The following is a 27,747-nucleotide window of genomic DNA, read 5'->3' as shown; positions in this document are numbered from 1 at the left end:
ACTAGTTGAAAAACTAGCTTTCGTGCGGAGTCTGCACTTCAACAGGTAAAGAGTTACAAGCATACATTGGCATTCTTAGTCATCATCTGCCACCGCACACTGGACATTGTAAATTACCTTCCATTTTCACCCAAGTGTTCCTGAAGAACGCTACAATTGATCTACCAACCTTTGGCATATGAGTATTTACACGACCACAGAAGCTTACCCACGCTTATAGGAGTTGGTGTTCCCATCTCATATTCTTGATAGGGATCTGCAAAGTAGAAGCAATTATGAGTTTGTAATGCGTAGAATAAAGTCACAGCAGCTGTTTCCTCGACTCGAGCCTTCTGCAAAGCGTCACATTGGAGTCAGGTACGATGAAACTCAGCTGCGCAATAGGGGCGTTTTCGGGATTAATTCTGGGCCGCAGGGACACAAACGGTCCGCCCTCAGGATCTCCCTACAGTGTCATCGTGTCCTCGTCCTTCGATATGTATTCAGAACGTCCTGAGGATGACACTCGTGGATTGTCTGTGAAGAGTAATTCAGGTACGTCCTGAGCCCGTCCCTGTAGGTAGCTAGCGAGATTAGAAATATTTTGTTCAGTTTACCTACTAAGAATCCTCAAATATTGAGTGAAACATTTGTTTTGTTTTTTGGGCCGATCCTTGGGGCTGACTGGCATTTGCCAGAAACAAGGGGCGGTCCTGCGTAAAATTTATCTTCTTCCAAAAAGGTGACTGTTTACATGATACATGGAGCATTGATCGCGGAAAAGAGAGAAACGCGAGATTCCGTCTGACTGTTTTTGACTATCAAAGGTACTACTCGAACGTCTCAAACCAAAAGCAGTAAGAAACATAGACTTCGTATTGATCTAGAGTTAATACTTCAAGCAATTCCTTGCTTTCGTAATGTTTATTTGCATAATCGAAGTGAGCTCAGACAGCTCACCCTTCGTTTTGTGTCCGAGGCGAGCAGGGCTCTCAAATTTACGGAGCGTCACGTAATTGTAGTATCAGTGCATAAATAGTATCTGTTTTCTCTTCGGAAGGGAATTCCAGTACCTTTCTAAGTGGGTTTAACTGACTTAGTGCTCCCAAAAAGATTGTTTCTGCATCTTTTAAATTTCTCTCTGCCTTTTTTTTTAAACCGGCGCGCTCATTGTCTCTTTGGAAACTACGAGAAACGAACAACTAGACTTTATTGCGACAGTTTATCAAAATAATGCAGAGTGAATCAAAAGTTGTCAAGACAGAGTGCAGCCTCTGACGAAACAAATAAGGTTCAATGAAACGAAGCTAGATTATGTCACTGATGTGTCTTCCCACTGTCCTAACTCGGCTCATGATATCCTTGGGGCAGTCCTAAGCATACCTTAAAGACATGTATTAGTCCTATAATTTGACACCCGTGGGATCCCCTGAGAGGATCGGTTTCGCCTTCCGGCGGACATCGTGTCCGTCCCTGTGTGGAAACCTTCGGATATCTCAGGTATGACAGTGTGTTTTTAGGGGGTGCTGTTGGAAGGCCGAATTCTCTTAAAAATGTACTGGTGATTTTAGTGAGATGTATCCGTGAGTCACAAGAATTCCCAGTTATGGTACAACGTCCACTAAAACGTGGTCGACAATCCAACATACAGTGGAATTCTACCGAGGGGCGCTTCTCGCGCCAACACGTGTGTTACAAATCCCGACGCACACTGTTAAAACACAACTTCACCACGTAACAACGCTCCCAGCAAACCATGATTCCGAGTGATATCGTACTCCCCTGTTTTGCTTTACGCCATTTCTTTTTTATAATTATTTTTTAAACGCCACACACTTGTCATATCCCTCATGAGAGCGCTTTTTCACCGTGAGGAGCTGATAGAAGGGACCCTGCTTGGTGGAAAATGTAACGCGCATAAGGACAAGCCAGCTAAGCCGCCCCATGACCGGACAAGCGTTGATGCCGTAATTGGTATGTGCACGACATAGTTGTCTGTTCCGCTACATTGCGACGTGCACGCAACTATTTCACACTTTGGATAATCTCTTGTGGTTCAGCTGCAGTGTCGTGACTAAATATGGCGCCTCTTTACCGACCTTGTTCACTCCACATTATACAGCCACGCGTCTTATTTTTGGAGGTTATGCGTGCCAAAAGACAGATCCTCTCCGTGTCCAAGAAAGTCTGGCAAGCATGCTTGCAAAATTTAAATGATGTATGTGGAACAATAAATTTTATGGGGTTTCACATATCTGATGCAGTCAATGTGTTGCATACGACAGGGCGCGCTATTGGGAGGGGGGATGTGAAAACAAATGCACACAAACCACCGCAAGAACTCAAAGAGTAGAAGGTGGATGCCAACTGTAACTGCCGGCGGCCCCAGAACCCGACCTTTATAAAACCGCCAGCATGCCCAACGAAAAATTATATTTCGTTTTCGAATAGCAGAAATGCTGTAGAACGTCCGTACCAAATAGCTAAACGGAGGAAAACGGAACGAAAAGACGCAAGGCTCCATAGAGACGAGCAGAAAAGCACGATGGGTTATGCGCCAAAAGAAGTCACTCCGGGAATGGACACCCTTGGCTTCGACAGAATTTATATTGACGAATTTATGTCGAAGCAACGTAAGCCCTCCGAATCAAGCAGTTTTTGTTCGTTCTTTTTTTTTTTTCAAATGAACCACACTTGGTCTGGATTGATATGGAATATAGATTCCCTCCGAATTCAGAACAGAACACAGAACAGTGCATGTCTAGTTGGCGATTATGAACCAGGTGCTGAACCAGGCACAGCACCCATGTATCAGTGCATATCCCGCCCAGTAAACCAGAAATATCCTAGGGACATCCGGGAAAAGTCGCACACGTCACATATGTCCAAGAGGTTCACCAGACGTTATCTGGATGTCCACAATGTGGCGTTGAACATCGTCTGACATTGTATGTCCCAGGGACATCTGGAGGACGTAAAAAGAATTGCCCAAGGGCGCGATATTTTGCGCACATATCTGGGACACGTGATGCTTACTTGAATGACGTAAGCAAAGAGACATTTTGGTTTTGCAACTTTATTTGCAGAGTAATCGCATTATAGAAGATAGTTTGAATTAGAACACAAGATGAACATTAGAACATTAGACGAAGGGACGCAGAAGTATCAGCGGTTATACTCCCGCGTGGTTGGCAGACGAGCGAATGAATTCCAAAGACGTCTTCACCGCTACAAGTGTAGCTCACCCCACTCTACACTTACTCCAAGAACGTACTCCAACAACTGTCCAGATGGGGTAACTCGCCAATAATCCTGGCGGTTACCGTGGTACAGGGAGCATCCCCATTAAGACTACTGAGGGGTGGTCGCATGTTTTTGTGGTGGGTAGTCCTAGAGGACTACCCACCAGATCCTAGAGCAAGAGGGTTAGCATACCCGTCCCTCTCATGTGCCACCATCACCTCCCTTCCCTAGCTCTCTTTCACCCACCCCTCTTCTCCCTCCCCTGGGTGCACCGAGCAGCCACTGCAGAACAGGCTGACCGCACTTTCCCCCTACATCACCCTCACCTGCAACTCTCAAAAGAGGCTACCATATGCCTCCATAGGTAGTGCGCGTACTCGATGATCATATGTTTATGTCCTTGTCCAAGCTGTCTCCTCCACCCTGAATATGATACGCAGGTCACGTGGTGTTGCCGATAAGTTGATGATGATGATAATTGGAGGTTTTTGGCGCAAAAGCGACTGAGACCATGTTGCCGATAAGTGCTGTATACAGCGGTTCCATACCGTTCACCAAGTAAGAGATGTAGATTATTTCTTCGAAACTGTCACTAAAACAAGCACAGATAACTGAACATACAACTGAATATTGATGCAAAATAACTGAGTATACAAACTAACTTGATACGAATCGGTAAACGTCCCATTCACGTCCAGATACCCAACCCAGACATTCATGGGACGCCCCCGGATCGCAAAATGAGGAAGAAAGTCTGTTCCCCTGGACGTCTCACGGACGTAAACGGACGCTAACGAACATCCCTGGAATATCCAACTGTCAAAATCACTTATTCCCCAGGATATCCTTAGGACATATTTGGTTTACTGGGAGTCTTCCTCTGTGTTACTAAATTGTCAACTCTACCCTTCGAACTACTGCCTTTAAATGAGAGACACATCAAGTGACTTACGAGGAGGAGACACTAACCCCCGTATTCCCAAACAACCCTGAGGGCTCCCTATGTAAGCGCCTGCCCCTAGGGAGGAGAATTTCGTTTCCCAAAGCGCCCGTATCTGCAAGGGGCGCCCTAAAGGCGCGCGCCAGCCAAGCAAGCCCGCGAGCTCCCTGTACGCTCCCTGAGGGACGCTCGCCTCGAAACAAACATGGGAGGACATGTGCGATTTCATTCATGGATCGCGTCGAGCGATTCGATAATGGTTTTATGCCGACAGTACGACGAATTCGGGAATGGGAAAAACCATCTTGAGTGGTACGACGAATATGAATTCAAAGAAAGATACTGCTTATCGAAGTCGTCTGTGCATTATACCAACGTCTCAACATCAGGAGGGGCATGGACAATCGTGGCTTCCTTTGTCCGCCCATCCAGTGATTGCTACAATCTTGCCATTTTAGCGCAACACACATACACACATAAAGAGACGATGATGAGATGGGTACAATTCATATTCGCAATACCCAACAGTTATACAACATCTGAACACAATACTGACATGAAGTTTGCAAGACAAACGCCAGCAGATACCAAAATAGCAGACGACAGCCGTCGGAAGCGGAAATGAAGCGCGGTCGTGCGCATACGCTTCTGCTTCGTTCTACGAGGAATCGGGCCGAATCCCCTTTGAGCCTCCTGATGGCCAGCCCTTCGCTGAGCGCGTGCACGTTTACGTTTGAGAAACGCATGCTGCCCTGAGGGGATGTTCGCCCTCAAGGGTCCCTGGGCTACGGGCGCCCTTAGGGCGAAGTAGCGGGTGGTTTGGGAATACGGCCCTAAGCTTCCTAAGGCGCCTCTCAGTAAACCTATTGGCCTATGCGACAGGTGAGTATCAATATTTTCCTCTTTGGTTATTATGGTTGTACTTACTTTTACGAAACTATTTCACGGCAATGTCTAAGTATCAAGCGTCGTGGCTGCCGTGTAGCGGTGCTGCCCGAGCTCGCCCGACGGTGAAGGGCTCAAAATTCCACTAAAAAACACACACACACACACACAAGTAGAACACCTTCCGCTTCACATTCACAGCAACAGTCTGGTTGTGCATGGTTTCGTGGTGATTTCTGCGCGTCTTCTATCCCGGCTCTGTTCGCTACTGATCTCCAATAATCTACACCCTCCCAACGAAGTACTCCCATGCCATACCTGGTGTGACGGCTGGGATGACCGAGTACTGCTTCTGCGGCATATCTGTAAAGAGAATGTTGTTTTATGTAGTTTGAACGTTACAGATGAGAAGGACAGTGTTGAGAACTTTCATTGCAGGTTTCACCACTCATTTGGGCGGTCTGCCAGCTAAATTAATCCAGGAATGTCATGTCACGTATTTACGTGTATTAATCCGTTAACTCACTCCGACATAATCATTTGTTCAATGAAATGTGAAATAATATGTGGATTCATTCAGAAGGCACTTGGGGCAGAACTTATGTGGCACCTGGATTATTCAACTGGATACATGGAGTAAACTGAGTGGCGAAGCCTGTTAATGTGAACAAGTGCATCTTAGAGAATAGCCTCCCCAATTTTTAATTATAACTGTAAGGCTACGCCCCGTACACTGTTTTAAGCGAAAACGTGCAACATTGCAATATTATGTTTACTCTACTAGATGCGAATGTCACAGTAATATACAGAGTGCTACACGAGAAGCTGGCCAAAATTTTCATATATTCGTGGTAACCCAGAGAGTAGAACCGAACCCGAACCGAAAACCGTTATTAACCGCTATTTTTGGCCGAACCGGAACTGAACTGAAACAGTCGACGCCATCTTGGAGCGGAACCGGAACTGAACCTTAAAAAAACGGTAACCAGTTCAAATAACGGTTCATGCGGAACTAAGGGCGGAACTTTGCTTGTTCTGCATGAAAATAGAGACTACTTTTTTTCGTCATGTACTTTTTTTTTCTTCTTTCATCAGCTTCGTAGCCTTCCTGTTGCTTGCCGAAAAAGTCCCTGCAGGAATGCTCTGGATTTTCTAGAGTCGCAAAATAAGAACAAGAAAGCAGCTAACTTAAAACGGTTATGACATACACACGACTATATTTATAAGGATTAGAGATCAATAACAGTTTGGGTAGCATTCATGAAGTGACATATATTATAACAGTATACTAATCAGCCTCAGCTATACAGGGTGTTCACCCTAACTGCAGAACTGATCGCTGACACATAGAGTGCGTGAGCTTACATAAGCCCCTTAAAAAGTAAAGGACCAGCCACCCTCATGCTGGTCAAGATGAAAAAAACAACAACAAAACAAAACAAAAACATACCAAGATGCTTTGTGTGTGTGTGTGTGTGTGTGTGTGTGCATTTGAAATAAAAGATGTAAGAACAACCATACAGACATCGTATTCAATAATCGCCAATGGGTCTAAAATGGGTCGACCTCTCTGTTTGCAGTTGCTCTTCCCCGTGCTTTCATTGTTCGACAGACACTTCACTCTAAGGCGAAATGGTAGCACGGTGGCGGTCAGTAATAACACGATAACACGCCTTCTACATAAAGAGCCGGGCAGAATCTATCCGTTCCAAACCAACTTAATTGTAAACGCTACAAGTGCCTGGGAGCTGAAATGGGACAATTGAGCCAGCATGACTACCACTCGTACACTCGTACGTAGCACTCGTAGCACGTACGTAGCACTGACTAGCACTCGTTCGGTGCTTAACGTGTATTCGCGTCTACTGACTGGTAATCAATAATTTCAATCACTTAAATGACTTGAAATGAATGAAAGGCTAAGGTGGCAGGCTTGGTTGAATGTTATATTCCTGCTGAGATTCTGCGAACAACTCGGTGGGTATAGTTAACCACGCGACATGAGCGACGTGCATGGGCATTCAACCCAAACTTCTAATTTATGATGGAAATTTATGTTCTGAGGCTGAAACACAGAAGAAATGACAACCTACAAGCATCAAGTCCCTAAGAACAACAAATGTGGGTTCAGCTGTGCAATCATCGGGATGTGCAATCCACAAAAGATGTTGGTTCGAGTTCTACAGCTGGCTAGCCTTTTCAGTGACTTCCTTCTTTCGTTGTAATTCATGGTTATGCTCCTGTTGTAACTACTACTAATCCTGTTTTTCATATCGCGCAAAATCTTTCAAGATCTTGAACGACCGTTCACACCTTCCTGTCCACCTGAAGCACTGTCCCAAGTGGAAATTGCCGACTGCCAACCATCGGCCAGTCGTCGGTTTTTGGTCGGCAGGCGACTAAGTCGGCCACTGCACCTCGGACCAAAGTCGGTCTGATGCCGCTCACTGTGGTGGTTGCTGAACGACGTTGGGCCGAGAACGTTGTGCGAGGTGTTGCGCTCGGTCTATTGAGAGTTCGGCATAATAAAGACGGGCCAATGTCGGCACTACGCTGGGCAAACAAACCCGAAAACAATGCAGCTGCTACTCGAAACAAAAAGAAAGAAAAGACGCTTTGACGGTTGGCAAAACGTCGGATGACAGTTGGCCAACGACTCTTTCGGCCAGCCAACGTTGCCGCAATGTTGCATAGTGACAGGCACAGCGAGGTTTGGCAAGCCGTCGGCAAGGGGGCAGATCTGGACCAAGAAACGAGCTCGTTGCCCAAGCACTTGCCAAACACGGCTAGGTTGTCCAGCCGAGATCTTGCAAAGCTTGGTCCAATCTTGGTATGTTGCCTTCGGAATACAGCTGCTACTCGAAACAAAAAAGAAAGAAAAGACGCGTTGACGGTTGGCAAAAGGTCGGATGACAGTTGGCCACCGACTCTTTCGGCCAGTGAACGTTGGCGCAATGTTGCATAGTGATAGGCAGAGCGAGGTTTGGCTCAGATATGTACCAAGAAACGAGTTGGCAAAGCACTTGCCAAGCACGACTCGGTTGGCCAGCCAAGCTCTTGCCAAGCTTCGTTCAATCTAGGTATGTTGCCTTGGGGAGAGGGAAACGCGGAATGGTGTAGCACTTCATAAGTTCAACTTTCGATTGGCCGAGAGATTGTCTCAAACCCAAAAGCAGTAAGAAACAGACATTATCTTCATGGTGAGCTAATACGACAAACAATTCCTCATTTCAGTGTTTTTGTGTACATGTCAGATTAAACGTAGACACTTCACACTTTATTTTGACTCACACGCGAGCAGGACTCTCGAATTTGTGGAAGCTCGCGAGACAAACCTGTGTATAGTATCTGCTGTTCTTCCTCAGGAAAGAAATGCAGTTTCTTTTTCTTTATTGATGACTGTGATTGACTGTGTGATTCTAGTGACCTCGGGCATATTGCGAGCTTTTATGATTCTCCCCCTACGCCGTTACCCTACGCCGCTAGACAATTGAGTACGAATACGACGACGCCACAGGACTGCTTTGGCATAACTTGACACAGTGCAGGCTGGCCAATGCATGGCAAGTCATTGGTCAGGGTACAGATCCGTATCAAGAAACAAGCTTGTTGGCCGATAATGCACCAATCAAAGCCGAGTAGGCGAGCCTAGCTATTGCCTAGCTTGGCCCATCCTTTTTTACAGGGACGGCCCAACGACTTTCAGGTGGGAAGCACACGTCGGTCCGGCATTTTGCCAACGTTGTTTTTCGCCTTGGGGGCAGCCTAAGCTGTGTGGTGCAGCGCGCTGCTTAATAGTTGGGCCATGCAATTTTTTGCAACGGGCCGTGGTTGGCCCATGTACAGGTGTTGTTCCATGGGCCATCGTAGGGCCCACGTTTACGCAACAGTACCCAAGCTTGGTTCTTTATTGGCCAGACATCGGCCCTATATCTGTCAGGTCGGCACTCTACATTGGCCCGAGCTTGTGCCGGTTAAGTTGGCCCGAGTGAGGCCATTGTCAATCCCCAACCTTGGCCCAAGCTTTTTTGCAAGCTTGGCCCGACAACTATTAGGTTGGAAGCAGACGTCGGCCCAGTGTTTCGCCAATATTGCTTTTCCAGCTGGGTGTACCACACATCGGAAGTGTGCTTTGAGCTGCCTGTTCTTCTTCACTCCCACCTGTGACCCCTGAACCGGTTCATGAACCGAACCGTTTCGAAAAAAGCGATCCTAACCATTATAATTGCCTTGCAGAGCTGAGCCGGAACTGAACCTTAACAGTCGAACCTAAAACCGAACCGAACCGATAAACGTTTCGGTCCGACTCTCTGTGGTAACCATGTTTTTGGTAAGGAAATGGGGGGCGTAAATTTACTTGTAACAGCAAAGACTATACGACGGTCCAACCCACCCGCCCAACTGGCACCGTTCGTCTCTTATTTGCGTACTTGCAATACAGCCCACTTTAGCGTAATATTGTTTGACGAAGTAAGTTGGTAATGAACTTTCATAGTTAATTCCCTTATAAGGACGGGCCCGTTGTCTGAATTAGAAAGTTACAGAGTGAAAGCCCTGAGGTCTGAAATACGAAAAAACAGAAATCGTAGCTGGTTCTTCAGATGCAGTATGAAAGGGCCAAAAACGCAAAATCCACCTGCGTCCGGTGGAGTTCCCTTCTACATGCGGCCATTTTTTTGTCTCACCCTCGCTGTGTGTGTCCCACAAACTGAGTCTGCTTGCTGGCTTATCCTCATTTGGTGGACCCCCATTTTGTGCTCCCAATAAAAGTGCGCTTCTTTATAGATTACAAGTTCTGAGATTGACGACGAAGGTTAAGGGAGCGTTAAATAGCGGCTCTACCCAACGCACCTGTTCGCAGCCATCAGTTACTGATAATCACCGACATCGGATGTTCTGTGCTGATTCCTGTGTTGTACTATACTGCTCCCCATACCTTAGAAGGGGGAACTTGAACGAGCGCGCCTTGATGATTTTTTTTTTTCTGTGTGCGGTTGTTACGTGTTTCCGGGTGTCAAATTTTTGTGGAAACATTGTGAAAGATCCTGTATTTGTGGCTGAAGTGGTGTGTTGAGGCCATGGGCTTTCTAATTAACCAATAAAAAAATGTTACCTGTCCTTGGCCAATTCTTGACTTCAATTAAGCTAGTTAGACTAATTAATGAGGCACACACACATAAAACACCTGTTTGGGTGGCGAAAACCTTCACAAGTGTCGTGCACAAAGTCTCCTATTTTTATCGCACGTAGATTTTTTTTTTTTAGAAATGTTATGACCCTTACTCATTCGACACCCTGTATACAGGTTTATACGGTACATAATAAAGCTCAGATGGCTACATGTGGTATAAAGATACGAGTAAACGTGGCTTAAAGGAGTATAGGGGGCCATCCAGAATATTTTCAGTTTAAGACATCTGATGAAAGTATATGCGTCAGTTTGCCGAACAGCACAAAAGGTTTTGATGCAAGCAGTTTTTTCACCAGACGAAAATGTACACAAACACAGCCACGCTTGTCTACTCTCGACTCGCCCCCAGGGGTGTAACAAGGATGAGAAGGACGACCTGTGACGGCATCACATCTGCGCGGTCAGTCAGGGTCAGCGCCTGTCTTTTTCTTTTTGTGCGTGAGGGCCTTCTTTTGTAGTCTCTCTGTAAACATGTTCCCTAGGGGGAAATTCGGAATTGAAACAATGACCGTGGGCATGAGGGATTTCATTGTCCTGCGGGAGTGGGTCACGAGGGAGTCACGAGAAGACTGGTTGGAGGTTATATTTTGCGCTGGCATGCAAGAAGCGGAAAATTGTCTGCTGATATGCTGATCAAGCTGACAGTGCTCACCAGCATGCTTTCCGCGGCGGCGTTACGTAATGAATGACGTAGGGGCGCTGGTCGTCTATGCTTCTTCAGAGCCCTGAACAGCTGACTAGCAGACGACACTCTGAACCAGTCAGCGAGCACGGACCGTGTAGCGTCAGCGCAAGGTCTCAGGCTTGCACTATTCTTCACCAACGTTGCGCACGGTCGCTTTCTGCGGCGTACTTTAAATTCAATTTCTGCAATAATTATGACTTCGTGGGGTGAATTATTGCTTATAGTGGATTTTACTGGCCTACTTAACAGTTTTATAGAAAGGAGAGGAGGGAGTAGGAATATGCATTACTATGTATTGTTCTTTATCTGTATTTTCTACACAGCTCAGTCTTCACATGCACCGCCATAACTTGAAAAGACATGGTCTACACACAGACCTATTTGGTTTATCTGCTTATTTATTTTTAGATACTATTACCTTTAAAACCTGATTTCCAAGACTAGGGTTTTCTATCTTTTACCATGCTTCAGGCTCTGCCTCATACCAACACTGCGTATTCCACATTTCAAGTAGTTTTTTTTTTTCCTTTGCAGAACTTTCTGTTTACTCGTTTCAGAGAGAATCTGAATCGCGACAATAAATAGAAATTGACAGGCTTCTCAACAACACTGCGGCACGTCAGAAATTCAATGCCCCTGTTGATCACGAGCCCCGAGAGTTCAGAAAGTTGAAGAGCACCAGTTACTACTATTCTTTCGTGCTTTGCGGACGCGTAGCATGTTATTCAATTATTTGCACGATCAGCACTGTGTCTCTGCAACGTCATGAATAAGAGGGCACCTGTTGTGCCTCCAAAATCCAGCCTTGTCATTGGAGGCATATTCCAATTGAATGCCAGGACATGCGTCCCATGAAGGACCCTCAAACAGACAGACTTGTTGTGAAACGCATCAAGCATACTGCTGATGTCTGGTACAGCTTCGTCCAATCTTAACTCGAACGCGGTGCCGGCCTGCAGAGCAAGAGGGACGCCACCCTAGCAGCTTTAACTGGAATTATAGGGGGAGAGCGTTGACGGCTGTCCTACCCGCGTCACGGGGTTCCCGTCTGAGAACTGGTGCTCCGCTTCGAACGGGCGATGATAGGAGACGCATCGCTTCAGCTTGTTTGTTGTGATTACGTGAGCTCGTGCCATCTGATACCGCTGTCAAGCGACATCCCCCTCCCCCTCCCCCCCGTTGCCTCAAAACTGCCGTGACCTTGCTATTAACTGCACGGGAAAAGCTTTGTGCGTGCAAACGCTACAAGATAATTTCACTCGTATAACGGACTCGTAAGTGGTAATGGACAGTGAATATGTGCATAATGCGAGCAGTAACAACATTGTGATGTCGCATGGAAAATTCCATTCTTGCGGCGTTCTAGCATAATTATCTTGTTTACCATAAATTATTTTGACGTAAGACGTATAGCAAGCTACTCATCCTCGTTGTTGTTGTTTGAAGAAATGAATAAAAACAGGGTAGCACTCATAAGAACGACGGCTACTCCACATGATTTAGTTAACATCTTTAATTTCTTAACCAGTAACCAGCAAAGGAGGAAATCTGCTATTCTCGATTCTCATTCGCTACAGAATAATGCCTGGAGCATCTCTAACGCGAGCTTCAGCTAAAAACGGTGCCTATAGACATAAATATGAGGTGCACTAAACGAAGCTGAAGAAACACATTGCTTCTGCGAGTTTTCGGCAACTCTTGCTTCAGGGAACTGGACATGATGCCGCATCAGCACTGGATGCGCATCGATAACAGTATGGATGGAACAGTATGCATGAAACAGTAGGTCTCCGCGTTTTGCGATTACAGGTGACCTGATAGTAACGTGGTAAGTGTCAGCATATATAGAACCAGTGACACATGCTGTCCTGCCATTTCCTGTTTTCGGTGTTCACACTTCACCGCCTGGGATGCCACCACGAATATCCGTCGAAAGGCTGTTTTGTCGCAACGACAAATAGCGCAGCTGATAGGTTGCTCTCTGCCAACTGCAAACCGCGTGATACGAGCGTTTAGGGAGGAAGGCCGCATAAGGGATGCCCCTCGTGGACAACGACCAGCATCCACAACCAGGAAGGGGGACGAGATGATCATCGCCGCCAGCGCTGTTGACCCATTCCTCACTACCACTGACAAAGTGGGAACTGGATCTAGAGGCTTCCATCTGTATCGTAAAGAGAAGGTTGACAATGGGGCTGAAGGGCATTTGTGGCAGCGCAAGACCGCCCGCGTTCACAAAGCAGCACGGAGAAGCCAGGCTGCTGTTTGCGCAGCAGCAGCTGCACTGGACGGTGCAGGATTAAGCTAATGTGCGGTTCACGGATGAAGCCACATTTTCGTCCTGCTGCAATGAACGGCATCGCGTCTGGCATCCCTCTCGGCACATGTAATTGAGCTGTTCCAGAAAAACAACAAGAAAAGTATTATGTTTGCATGCTTAGTAGTTTGAGCTATAAAGCAATGCTTCGACGCTCTTTCTGGGTTCGTTCCAACCTATGTGGACAGATTCTTCCACAGCGGACGATACTCTGTGGTAGTGTTGGGAGCAGTCTCCATCCACGTTCAGGGGTCGCTCGTTCGAGTGCGCAGGTGTTTCAGTGCTACCGCTTATAGGTAAAGACGATGTCTCTGTTGACTTTTTTCTTTCTCGTTGCATTGAGGGCACGATTAGTGAAGACATACATAAAGTATGGCATGTAAAATTTACGATAGGAGGCTGTTTAGGGGCATTTTCATTCTAGCCCCCTAACTGCTGAGTGGGGAAAAAGCTAATTCGGCTCCAGTCATGTCGACATTAATCGATAATTAACAGTGGTTCAAATAATGCTCTTACAAGATTATACGTTTTCGCCACTAACTTGCAGAGACGTCTTGCAGCAACCGATGTTGCCCTGAGCGCTCGACGGTCCCTTTCCGGATGGCTGGTTTCTCTACCTGCACGACCGCTCCATTGTGCATATGGCTGGGATAGTGCAACACAGTCTGGACGAACTTGACGTCAGGCAGCTAGAGTGGCCAGCTAAAAGCCCCGATCTCAATGTCATCGAGAACATATGGAGCATAATGAAATACCGTCTGAGGAAGAAGCGACGCCGGTTTCAGTCCCCTGACGAGCTGTGGACGGCAGAGAGTGAATGGAACAACATCTGCGAAGACGCTGGGCTCATGGACCATCTCTTCGCCTCACTGCCACGGCGCATGCACCTTGTAATAGAGGCTAACGGAGGGCCTATACGTTATTAAGCCCAAGCCTTTACCTATGCAAAGCTGCAGCGAACAAGTGTTGAAATAAAATATTTTGAAATTGAATTTGCACATGCAACGCTTGCCGACTCTGCGGGATGCTTGGAGATGAAATCTTTTCACCCCAGTTATTGTTTTGCGTGAGCGTTAGTCAGGAATGCATCAGCAGCGCTTCTGGCAATGAGAAGTTCGATGTCGTCCCTAGTAGTGCCTGCTAGTTGTTGTTTACAAGATGCATGTCGTGATGCGCCCTTCCTCCATAAACTCCTGGGTTACGCGGTTTGCGGTTGGCAGACAGCAACCTATTCCATCACCATCGCATCATTATATTTCTGCTCTTACTGAACACTTGCAGTGTTTATGTTTACTGTGTTGGTCACACTGAAGGTTTCCATTAGTCCCCAACAGCAGTTCCTTCGAGATACAACAATGCAGAACGTCGAAGAGCCATCGCGAACTTACGATACAACGTGGCGCAGAATGTGGTGCTTTAAGCAACAATGTTTTCCAGCGCCATGCATTCCGTTCCGGAACATTTGACAAACGGCAGAGGTCATTTGATCGCTTTTTTTAATCGGTTGCCTAAAGTACGTTATTTACGAGATCTTCGTGAATATGATTTATTTGCTGTATTGAGCTCGCCTATTTGCTGCCTCGCAGCTGGAAGAACAGCTTTCGTATCTTGAGTTACTTGTTTTTTGCCTTTCTATAATTCGGTTTTCTGACTTTTCGGCCTTCTGATAGTTTGAACTTTCGACCTCCGGATTGTTCGGTGTTTTGTAACGTTGGGTAGACGAGCGGTCTGCCTGCCTGTGCTGGCGGCATGTTCCTCATGATCGTACGTCATGTTTAACTGGCAACGACTCATAGAGCAATGTTCAACAGTCATTTACTGTCATGAACACTTGACAGCTTACTGACAACAGTTCGTAATAATACGTTTAATCCATCAGGTGATGAGCGACAGCTCTCAAGAAATCAGTGATAGCCATGGTAAGCCGATTACGATGCAGGGCCTGCAATCTGTCGGTTCTAAGTTTTGAAGACCGCCTCTGTGGAGGTGGTTGTTGGCTTCGTAGCATTGCTTCCATTCTGTCTTCCGTGCTCCTTTGTTCGGCTGCGATGGTACCCAGGAATTTCCAAAGCCGTGAGTATGATGATTTTCCGGAATCGACTGTGCCACCCGTCGATGCTGTTATTTCCTCCTGATTGTTCTGCTTCCATGAGAGCATCCACAGACCACAACTCAGGAGGAAAGCGTGCAAGGGTACGCATAGCCATGCCATTACTTAGGCTGCGTGCCCTTCCCGTGATATAATTCCTCTCAAACGGTTTGAGAAGGTGGGACGCCTGTTTTGGAAAACGGAACTTGATGTGCTGAAATCCCTTGAAGAAAGGACAAAGAAAAGTTATGGAATGGGAAAGCCGTGCAAGACCGGAGACTGAATAAGTTCTCGAAAGGAAGGTTCAACATACCCTCCGTATGCGATTAGGAGGCAAGAAGTAGAGTGCGCTCAGTTGCGCACAGCGCTTGCGAAGTTCTTGTCTGTTACGTATACAGGTTGCAGACCTTCCTTTAGCACCCTCCTGAAGATGTTCTGGCATAGATGGAAGAGGCATCCATGAAGAGTGGAGGTGGTAAAAACGCGTCGAAGAGCTGATATTGCCACTGTCTCGAAGTCCATTATGATGACAGCTGGCTCAAGATGCTGTCCGTGCTGACGACACACACGAACGAGCACCTGGAATAGGGGCGTATGGTTAATGACTAGCATCACTGATTGGTCATAGCAAATTGTAACACTTATATGATTTCTCGACAGCACTATAATTTCTCGTAATGAATTTAATTGCAACAACCTATTGGCGATGCTCCTATAAGTGTATCAATGTGGCTGCCCTTCACAAGAGATAATAATAATAAAACTGATAATAAATCAAAGTTGCATTTTGACTTACCTTAAGAGCTGTTCATACGCGTCTCCTGCCTTTGACGGCGTCAGCAAGAACGCCAACGGAAAGGAGACGTTGTGACCTCCAATTTGTTTCAGACCATGCACGGTGTAGTGTCGATGTCCCATCGCAGAGGATTCGTAGGGTTACACCTGTAACTCTGGTACGCAGGGTACACACAAAGCTACACAGACCTCAGATTGCTCTCCTCAAATGATCTCTCCCGATATTTAGGCAAATCGTTTAAGGAGACCCGCTCCACACTGTCGGCCTTCTTGTGAAATGGGGAGGCGTAAAATCTTCAATTGCTCTTTGTTTCACTCACAAATGATGCACGACGCAACGGACGAATCGCGTCCCTTTTCTCTTGACGTCAAGTCAATGGCATCCGTGAGGATACAGTTTTGCTCCTTCGTACGCCTTTAAAAGTTTGAATTAATGATATCGCTCACTGTTATTTTTAGATAAAGGAAGTATGGCATGGAATTGACGTGGAATAATGTGAAAGTCATATAAAAACGTAGAAATATAAAACACGAGAAAGCCAATGAGCCCCATTGTAAAGCAGTGACAGTCACTGTGTTTATAGCCTTAGCCAAACCCTGAGCGAATGTTAGACTTTCATATATGTGTACTTACCTGCTCCACCACCAACGTATTGTTGCGCCTCGTATACATCTGAAGAGGAAAGAAGAAAAGATAACTTCAAGCAACCTCACCTTCGTAGAACTCATTGACGCGTCATAATATCGTACGTCACGAGGTATCGTAAATGTATTGTTAGTGGCATTTAGCTACCGTACTTCATTTCTAATCGTGCACAAATGAAGATGCCACCAGTCTTAAACTTTGTGCGCGGCGGCTCCTGAAATGGAGTCAGAGCACAGTCATCTCATGGACAGGGTATAGTCTCAGGTTATCCTCTACCCCGCTCATGTCCCTCGCGATTATCAAAACAGAACTTCACGCAATCGCAGGCAGCAGCAGGCTTGTACTCACAAAAACAATTTAAATTAGGTTTCTGAGTACCCTGCAAAAAAGTAACTGAGTACAGTACCAAAGAACCAATCTTGAAACCTATTAAAGAGTGTATTAAATATTCTTAAGAGTAACTCGTTACTCTCAAGATACTTTGACGCCAGAGTTGGAATCCTCTATATCAACGAAATACGAAGAGCGTTAAGTTGAAAATGGCATTACCGAAAGCCTTTATTAGCTTACAGGAGCAACTGCTTTTCCAAATTACAATCCGATAGCCTGCTACGGTGTTTTCTTAACACATTATCCCCATTTTAAACGCAATATAGTACTGAACAGGTGCTCTCACAAGAACGACAGAATTTACTGTAGTTTGTCTTCTTATCGTTGCTTTAACATCGAAAAGAAGTGTTAATATTTTACGTGCCCTCTCTCGCTACAGCTTTCGGCACGGGTCTTCCATCCTGCCTGATAGGGGTCTCAATGGTTTACCCTCATACCCTTCAGGACAACACATGGCCTCATGCATTCTTTCAAACCCCAGACGCTGCACGCTACCCCTTCCTAAGAGGGACGTGGTTGTCCCGAATGTGTCAGACGCTAAACCACAACGCGCATTTTACCGAAACAAAAAGAGAATATTTCGCTCGACCTCCATGTCATGCAAAGAGAAGTGTCTTCAAAGTAGCTTGAAAAATGAGTAGAAGTGACTGAAAAAAACATTTCAGTTAGATTACTTAATGCTGACTTTTGCAAGTATTTGCAAGATACCAAATTACTCGCAAAAGGATTTAAGCTACGTAACTTAAATACTTTACTCAAGTTATAGTACAACAGAAGTGGAAGAGCGTAGACAAGCTGGTGCATACTTAGGCGGGCTGGAACTGGAGACACGGAAGAACAAAAGAAATTTGATTTTCGCAGACACAGCAACTGTTCTTTATTAACTGAACGCTTATGTTCCCAAAAACCTCCGAAGGGGGAAAATGGGTATGAGCGAGGGATCACTCACACAGTTACCCCTCGTGGCAATCTCCTAAATCCCCGATCTCCGGTCGTCATTCCCTATTTTCATTCCATCTCTCATAATATAGTGGCTGTCGCGAGAAACCTTGGAATTAAAATTGTATTTTCAAACGCTTTCAACTGAGCAGGTTGTCGTCTTTTAGTTCTGTGAAGAACGGTTGTCTGGTCACCCATAAAAACCATCTTGTGTGCTGTAAGTAGAACATCGTAGACTCAGTTCCTTTGGAATGTGGTTTTTGTTACGTTGGTCAAGCGGGTCGCTGCATCAATGACCCTCTGAGACAACACATGCTTAGCACCGAAAAGATTCATGTTTCCAGTGAAGTTGTTGGCCACATTCGGCATTGTAATAGAGGTCAGCCTATTTTCAGTGACACTGCTGTGTAGCGTACAGAAGGTAACAAACGGAAACGGTTGTTGTTAGAATCTTGGGAGATTGCCACGGGGGGATTGGCGATGGAAAGTGAAGAACACGTTCGGGCGCCATCGGATTTCCAGGGCTCACAACAGACAGGATTACGTACAACAGAAGCGCTTTCCGCTCTGCAAGCAGCGAAAGATGATGCTCATCATAAAATAGTAAGCACTCATGAGACAAGCTCGGTATTAAGAAATGAACGGTGTGTTCCTTTTGCTTCAAGTTCGAACTTGGTTACAGTGTGTCAACAACGCAGTGGACTTTGTATTCACAGTGCACCCACGTATCAGATGTTTCAATCAGTGCTTTGTGCTCAAATAAATGTTTATTTTAGCCAAAAGAGCTTCAGTTATTTTGAATAGCGGGTAAGGGGGGCAGGCGTGAAATCCAGTAGAAGTCGGTGGTAGCCAGAACCGGCCGAAAGGTCAGCCAAAGGTTGCGGCTCCTGATTGGCCGATTGGCTATGCATAATTTCTACAACGTTGCACTCTCATTGGTCGTGTGCCTAGTGTTGTGTGAATTATCTCAAACTATGGGCTCTTTGGGGAGCTCTTCGAGCCTGGATATAAGTGTTCAGTTCATAATAAACAGTTGCTGTGTCAGTGAACATTTCCTTTGTTCTTTCGTGTCTCTGGTTCCAGCCCTCAGTATTACTGTACAAGTCTGGGCAGCCGTCACGAGGTAATTTCGCTAAATATTCCGGGGTTGAAGTGGGTCCGAGAGCTTCCTAATGAAAGCGTGCTGAGCTAAGCCCTCATATTCTCTTCGGGGCTAGCCAGGAAGGGGGTAGAAACGAAGACTGTTCCCTCTCTAATACCACCATCGTATTTTCCTGCCCTCTTGCACTCCTTCGTGCACGGAACCTTGGAGGAAGTTGGCAGATCCTTCCCTGAAACCTACTCCACCACCGCGAAGCGCAATGAGGACGAAGCAGGGCATCTTGTCTCTTGCAATACCACATCGCGTGCTCTGACGCTCAATAGCAATGTTACAAGAGTCGTTCAACGTTGACCGAGACGTTTGTACGAGACAAATAGACAAATTGCGCGAGACGCAATGCTATCCTGTTACAGTATCCCACACCTGGTAATCACCGCGTAATCAGCGCATGCGCAGTAGTTGCAGCTATCATGTTCTGCAGCTGGGAAACAGCAGTGATTTCTTGCGAGTGAGAACGTCAAAGCAGCTGATATTTTGAGAAAATTGCAAGCACAATCCGGAGAACAAAGGATGTCACGAGCAGGAGTGTACGAATTGTGTCAACAGTTTGGCGTATTAGAGCTGGCGACAAATGAACCGCGTGGACACTTTCGTCCGGCTGCAGTAACGCCAATGAATATCACAAGTGTTCAGCAGGTCACCCTTGAGATATGGCGAGTAACCGTGCGGAACATTGTGCGGAACCAATATGAATATCAGTCAACGCGCAGACTGTATGTGTTATGTTTGTCTCTAGATTGAGCTCTCCTCGGCTCGTTTGCCTCTCTGTGAATATCAATGTCGGCAGCGTTGAGACAGCGTTGTGTCGAGGAGGGCGAGTCTGTGTGCTTCCTTGCGTGACTCGGCACATTGAAGAGTGGGTAGCATGGTGTAATTGGTAGATTAAAAAGCGATTGGTAGAATCACTGACAGGCAGTCAGAGGATGTAGGTTCCAAACCCACCGCCTTTTCTTCAACTGCCATCATTCAATTGAAGTATGCAGCTTGGGGTTGTGAGGCTTGTGTTGTGCTTCTCCCTCTATGTTTAATTGCCTCATCCACCACAACGTTACTTGAAACAATCACTCACGAGCAGTCACTGTTCTGTAAAGTGTCATCAAGATGGGTTGCCGAGATGAGGAAGGTGGGGTATCGTTAGTCAGAACCCAATTTTATTGGCCGCATTCTAGTGGTACATCAAGTGGTACGTCATCATTTCATCCAATGTAATGGAGCAGGGTTTCACAACCTGGTTTGTTTCGTTTCCGCTTGCACGGCTCCGGCAATTAGAAGAAGTTTACAAGTTCGATAAGTGCTCCATGAACAACAGGCGCGCTTTGCATCTCGTTTGTTTCGTGAGTGCTGAGCCCTCACGTTGCCGACAATAGCTACACGTCAAGATTAACACGCTCCATGGTGTCTACAAAATTGCAACCTTCAACGTCCCCGACTATTTCAAGCGTATTCCCTGACCAAAGCAAAATGGAACTTAGTGCCTGCAGCTATGTTTTGATACATATCCCTCATAAGATAAACAGATCATTTATTGAGTATTATTGAGACCGCGTAAACAACCAGAAATGGCCGAGGCAGACCCCAGTTAGGGACGACACAGACACGTAAGTCTCAAACGCCCAGAAATTAACAAATTCAAACAACCCAGGGAAACCAGCTGCTGACGCCAGCTATCGAAGACAAGGGTTCGTTCGTTCGTTCGTTCGTTCGTTCCAGGTTGGTAGACACCCTACACTCTGTGTGGTGGCTCAAATGCCGGTTCCGTATTTCATTCGCATTTTACGCGATTAAGTCGCTCTTATTTCTCTCTCTAAAAAAAAACACACTGACGCAGAGGTGATGAATACGCGCAATAACCGTGCACTGTGCCATCTGCCGCTTCCCGTCGCCCATTCCGTCCGGAATATTTTATTTTTAGCGAACGTTTTGCGCACTAAACTTGCGGCATATGAACAGAGTGTCCTACCTAACGTGTAAGAAGTTTTAAAGAAAAAAACTTCCCCAAAGACAAATTGCCAGTTACACCGACATTTTTAACATTAGCTAATTAGTCTCAGCCACTCGATTAGGAGCTACGAAAACATGCCGCACACTACTAACATACACAGCTGGGAACAACATTCAGGAAATGGCACAGCAGCGGTAGACTGAACGTGATGGGTTTAATATAACACCTGAGAAACAGCTCACCTGCAGGAGTAACTGGCTGCAGGTTTGGACGTCCGTCTAGAATTGTGAGAAAATATTACAGATTACACCAGTTCAGATAATGACGGGACTTGTAGTGCCAGTGATTCTCTGACTGCGAAATGAGGTGTTGCGGACATATATGGACATACAGACGGTTCTTGAATTAAGAATGGAATATGAAACCCGGCATCAGTCCAGAATGGTGACATGGAAGGAAAACTGAACAATGCGTGAACATCGTTCCACGAATTGAACCCGCAGGGTTCGACGGCAGCTGGTCTAATTTTTTTTTTTAGTTTACTGTCGTTAAATCGCCATGCACGCGACAAAGCCCCTTCAGAACCTTATATTTATTTATTTATTCTCTATATCCTACTTCTCCACTCACGCGGCATTTTCCCAATTATTTTCCCCATTTCACTCATATTTATAACGTTGCATATAAGATAATCGTCAGAAAGTAGGATTGCATCGCTCTCCAACTCAAACCTTTTCTGGGTCATTTATACCAAGAAACTCAGAATTGTCTTTCTGAATCACTTACGTCAACAAGCACCATCACACTTGTCAGAATACTTCAGAAGACGTCAATGCGGATGAAAATTGCTCTTTATCAGACTGACTCTCTTCCTATGAATGTATTAAAATCGCATGGTGCTAGTGTTAATGCATTTACACAGCTGCTGTACAGGGTAAGAACAGATATTAACATTGCGATGATGTAGCAAGGCACACCAATGGCAGCGCAGTGCTGTCTGCGAGCTAATTTGTTTTGCGTTCGCGTCCCAATATGCTAAGTGAAAACTGAAAACTCCTGTGTAAATACGCGTGATGCCGCTTACGAGTGTGAGTTCTGACGCGACCATGTCGTGTTGAGCACGATGTTACCTTCCAGGCTGCACAAGACGTCCTGCACTGCCCCAGAAACGACATTCCGATATTCCACAACCCAGTCACATGTCTCCGCTAATTGCAGACGCCCGCCTGCCTCACCGGTAGCCAAGGCGCGCTTCCTGATTGGACTTGTCCGTGTGACGTTTCCTCCGATTTCCAGAGAGGGAATTCCGCCATACTCTCAACATCTGGCGTCTGCTCTTGCCGTAAAATTGCACAGAAACTACTGCACTGATTCGGCCGAATTTTCGGCGTTATTGTCGGTGATCAACGAACAGTGAAATGACGCAATAGTTTCGGAATAGATCGGGACGGATATGACAGTCCCAATTAATGCAGTATGGACTTACCGAGGTTGCCGTAGTATTGATCTTGCATTTCGTCTGCAAAAGTTATTTCTGAATTTAATCCACACAGCTGCGATACATTTTGTACAGCCCTACCCCTCCTTCCAACCTTCACGAAGTTAGTCAAGCAAAGAATCCCAACCAGCACACAATATTGGGCCCATATTGGCTGGTCATTGGCGATACGGGCCCAATATGGGCCCGTTTCGCAAAGATTTCCCCCGTATTGGCTGAAATTGGGCAATATGGGCCCCATATTGCCCAGTTTGAGCCTATATTGGGAAAATCCTGGCAACATGGGCCCCATATTGCCCGTGCACACCCCATATTGACTGAAAATACAGAAAATCGTGCCTACCCGTGTTGCACAAATTCCCAAGCAGCACGCCAAGATTGGACGTTGAAGCGTGTTAAACAGTGCCCAATTCAGTACGTCGTTGCATCCAACAACTTCCCGCAGATCATACACATTGTTCGAAACAGTCAACATACGTGGCAATCCCATTGTAACGTTCACTAGAACTCGACGACTCCACTTTCCACGTTCTGGAAGCAGCCGCCATCTTGCTTCGCGATGCCAATTTTAGTGATGGGCGATACTATCAAAACATGCGATACTATCGATAGTTTTTGACTATCAATTGTACAACTATCGAGTGAACCAGAATTCCGATAGTATCGCGATAGTTTTCGAACTATCGATAGTATCAGGACATGCACTTCACTTAGCTTCACGTCGCTTGAACCAAGCTTTCGCTCTTGCAAACTATTAGTACGTTATTCACTCCCACCAATTTAAAATTTTAGCTTCTTGCTTTTAAAAATCGAACTTTCTGCGAAATTTGCTCCTGCAAACGACCAATAGTTTGTGCACTAAAACTTAGCGTGTTTTTAGCGTGTTTCTTTTGAAGACGAAACCTTTTGAATTCAGGTTTCGCTTCTGCAAATATCAATAGTACGCTCAATACGAAACAAAATTTCCGTCTTGCTCCTGCAAACTGTGAACAGTTTCTTCACTCCGAATTTAAAATCGGAGCAGGTTTTTTTTTTTTTAAACCAAAACTTTCTGAATTTGCATTTCGCTTTTGCAGTACTATCCATAGTTTATTCAGTCCAATTTATAATTTCAGCATGTTCCTTTTGAATGTAAAACCTACTGAATTGGGTCTCGCTCCTACAAACTATCAAGAGTCCGCTCACTGCTAATTTCAAATGTTAACATGTTTCATTTGTTAACGAAACCCTCTCAATTCGCTTTTCGCTCCTGGAAAATATCAATAGTTTGTTCACAGCAAATTAAAAAGTTGAGCAGGTTTCTTTTGAAACGACACTTTGTGGATTCGCGTTTTGCTACTGCAAATTCTCAATAGTTTGCTATAACTACGAATTGAAAAATCCACTCATGATCCATTTTGTTCCTTTTAAAAACGAAATCGTTTGAATTTACGTTTCGCTCCTGCGAAGAATGGATAGTTCAGTCACTCACAACTTAAGAGTCGAATACATTTCCATAGGAAATAAGAGCTCCTGAACTCTCGTTTTTTCGCATCCAGTCCAACGATGGCGTTTCGCTCTTGATTAGTTGTTACCTCTCAGAAAAAACAAGAAGAAGAAAAAAAATCATGGGAAATGAATTGTGAAGTTCATGAAATATGAATATCGGAGTATTTAAACATTTGCGCTTGTTTTAAGGGGGCATTTCTGGGGGGCGTATTAACGTGACAGTAACTTAAACTACTGATAGTTTGACAGCGTATGCGACAGTTCTGAATAATATTAACCATACGTATAGCCCACAACAATCCACAAAATCTCCTTTTCTGCTTCCCGACTGCTCAGGTTCCCGACTGCGTTTCTGCGACTGTTTTATGTAATCTTTTTTTTTTCATGCTAGCGGCCCCAAACTATTTCAAAATATCAAGTGCTGTGCGACTATAAGTAAAGGTATTTCATTAGATTGATATCATAAATGGGAGCAGTGACTTTTACATTTTTGCAACAAGCGGGTTTCGACCGTGTCCAGCTTACTACCGATAGCTCAATATATCCATAGTTCTGAGCAGAACTATCGATAGTCAAATGAGTAGTCGTCTGAACCTCAATACCTGACCAGGTCTGAACCTGGGGGGCGGGGGCGCCCCCCCCCCCCTCCCAGGCACGCACCGGGCGGTGCGGCCGTCGAGACTGTGCATCGGGTTAGGTCAGAGGGTCCTCAGTAAAGATGGCGGATCGCCATCAAGAAACGGGCGATAACATTTAATGTTTATACGTTTCACGCAATATACGAGGGTCATTCCTGTTTAATTTTGTTCCTAATTTGCTCCTGCTTCAGGTAAAAACATATCATTTACCTAGTTATTTTCTTTGGTTACAAAAACGCAGTGGTCCCGGTAACGAACTACATCCACTGTACCTTCTGGGTAGCCCTTGCTTCGGAAGAAAAGTTTGGAAGATTCTCTTCGCGTCGTTCGACGTGCAACCAGTGGGACGATGATTCGTTTTCTAACACGGTTTTAACACGGTCTTCTACTTCTTCCTCCTCCCTCTCTGGCATTCATCAAGGAGGATTGGTCAGGGCTAAACAACAGCCAGACATGTACAAAATACTACACAAAAGAATTTAAAACAAGTTACCAAATAATATGAGCTGACTGTAAATAAAATACAACTGAAAATACTTCAAAACAAAAGTATTTCAAATAGAGTACCAAATCCTCCAAAAAATATTTAAGGTACATTTAAGATACTTGAGCATTATCGGTTGTTCAGAGGACCCGTGAGTGTCGTTCCGAGACTTAAACGTAAAATTCGTTAAGAAAAAAAATTGAATAAAAAAAAGATGCAGTATGCAATTTCCGTTTATCCGAACACTTGTGGAGGTGGTGGTGGTGGTGGTGAAAGAGCTCGAACACTTGCCTCGGCTTAAACACGAAGCATACCAATTAGCACGTCTTGCTGCCGTGAAAAATTCATAGCGTGCACAAAGCTTAAAGGACCAGTCTTGGTGAACGACTATAAGCTCGAATTTCGACAATACCTTCACGTGCTTCCTCAAGCTGGAATTCGACATCTTTCCATCCGTAGACTCATTTTCTTTGGCAAGCACAGTTTGTGGCGCACGAAAATGTTGATTTCAGTGTCAGTTAATCCCATTCGAAATACGGTCACAGATATCGCAGAGGAAGCAGAGACGGCTGCTTGGTAGGCTCCATGCTACAATATAGCAATATAGACGGCTCGGAAGACCCTGTCTAACTGAACCCTACCTGACAGAGTCAAAGCCAAATTTGACAAGGAGGTTGTCACACTTCGCTCGCCCATGCCATAGCGCTGTCACTGACCGACAAATATTTGCCTCTCACTCTTTTTACGACTATCGTCTCCGGGTCGTTGCAGCTGTTTGCTAAGGGGAGGAATGAAAAAAAAAATCCACGCTCAGGGAGGATTAGTCCAAGGTATATCTAAACTGATAGTGAAAACAAGCGAAAATATCAAATCAGACCCCTCGGCAAGACCACCATCATGAGACGCGAGCGATCCTGGATGTTAGTAGAGGTACGATTGTAAACAAGAAAACTTTACAACATGGGTATGGTTTGTGTGTGCACTAATAGGTTATTCAGAATTTCAATATAGGAAAAAAACTGTCTGTTGCCCCACTCGTGCACATATACTAAATCATCTACCACCCGAGTACATTTCCGCATCCTGCTCCGCATGTGTCGCAGTGGGCGTGTTTATCCGTGCATCTCTCCGTGCATGTCTCCGTGCCGTGTGCTCATGCATTGTAATACGGAGTTTGTACACTTGTTGGGTTAAATGGGAAGCGACGTTCACATCTCGGAGCTGTAGACCAAGATTAACACGTGTGAACAGGTGAATACAATGCCTCCCTTGGTGCTGGCTTCGCGAAAAAAAATCATGGCGCGAGCGGCCATGATAGTGCGAGTGTTAGCAGGAATCAGCTGTGCACCAACGATGTCATGTTTTGTTGCAATGGACCTATAATGACCACTCATTGAATGAATGCAAACGTGTAATCACTACGTGTATAGCTCTAGGTGAAAAATGGACCTTAAGTGAACCATCCTAATTTCTGTGTGGTCATCATCCTTCTGTTTGGAGTTGTCAAAATCTGTGATAACTGTATATATTTAGAATTGATATGTTTCATTAAACCTGATATGATTTATTTTTCTGTGTTCTCGTCTGATATTGTTGCCTGGGTGATGAAAAGGGAATACAACGCAAACAAAGTGCGCGAAACGTAAACCTGCCATGGCTACTTATGCACTACTTATTATTCATACTGCTGACGTCACCTCTGACATCATTTATTTACAGTCGTAGTAGTCCGCGCAACGGATGGGTGGCGCTGACCGTCTCTACCATGGCGTCATTCTGAAGACACAGGGGCCTATGGGAGTTGCGCTACCTGTTTAGATATACCTTGATTGGTCACTTTTGTAAAAGAAAAGATGAGAAGCGTCAAAGAACACGCACAACGCATGATGCGGGGGGGGGGGCAGCATTTCCACGAACGTGTGTCTTTTTCCAGTGTCCCAAAAGTTGAGCAGCTCGTGTGTGGGAGGGTGTTGGCGGGTTTCAGAGGCGAGAACACAAAACTGTGACAGGCTGCGAGAAGCTGGCAGCAGTGCGAAGACAATTCACGAAGTTATTAAAGTACTGAGTAGAAAGCACCGGAAAAAGTATTTGATAGAAAGATAACCATTCGAAAAAGTAACTAGTACGACACTACATACAAAAAAAACACACTTAAAATACAGTATTTTAAATACAATACTTTAAATACGTACAAGCCTGACTACAGCTAAGTCATCTGTGGACCACAGTCTGTACTCCACTCTATCCTGCCCCATCTACCCCACTCATCCACAGAACTTTCTTCCTTATATATAAACGGTACCGACACCTAGAACGGGTATGTCTCCAAAGCCGCACAAAACTAAGCAAGATTCGTTTACTTTAGCTGTTCGTCATCTGTGTCAGATGTTAGAGCACATCTTCCTAGTGTCCTACCTTTCAGAGAAAGCGAAGGTT

The 27,747-nt window shown here is 45.4% G+C and overlaps 1 long non-coding RNA gene across 1 annotated transcript; it reads right to left on the bottom strand.

Annotated features, from left to right (window-relative positions):
• Positions 1 to 208: 208 nt before the first annotated feature.
• LOC135401311 (uncharacterized) lies at positions 209 to 21,485 on the bottom strand. The gene is made up of 4 exons (XR_010424780.1): positions 21,446 to 21,485; positions 16,759 to 16,797; positions 5,366 to 5,410; positions 209 to 256 (listed from the first exon to the last, which is right to left on the bottom strand). It is a non-coding gene; the product is annotated as an uncharacterized LOC135401311 (long non-coding RNA).
• Between the last annotated feature and the right edge of the window lie 6,262 nt (positions 21,486 to 27,747).

This window comes from Ornithodoros turicata, chromosome 1 (genome assembly GCF_037126465.1).
Source record: "Ornithodoros turicata isolate Travis chromosome 1, ASM3712646v1, whole genome shotgun sequence".
In the NCBI taxonomy this organism is placed as follows: domain Eukaryota; kingdom Metazoa; phylum Arthropoda; class Arachnida; order Ixodida; family Argasidae; genus Ornithodoros; species Ornithodoros turicata.
The sequence above is the reverse complement of the archived record's forward strand: the minus strand, read 5'-3'. Positions and strand labels throughout refer to the sequence as shown.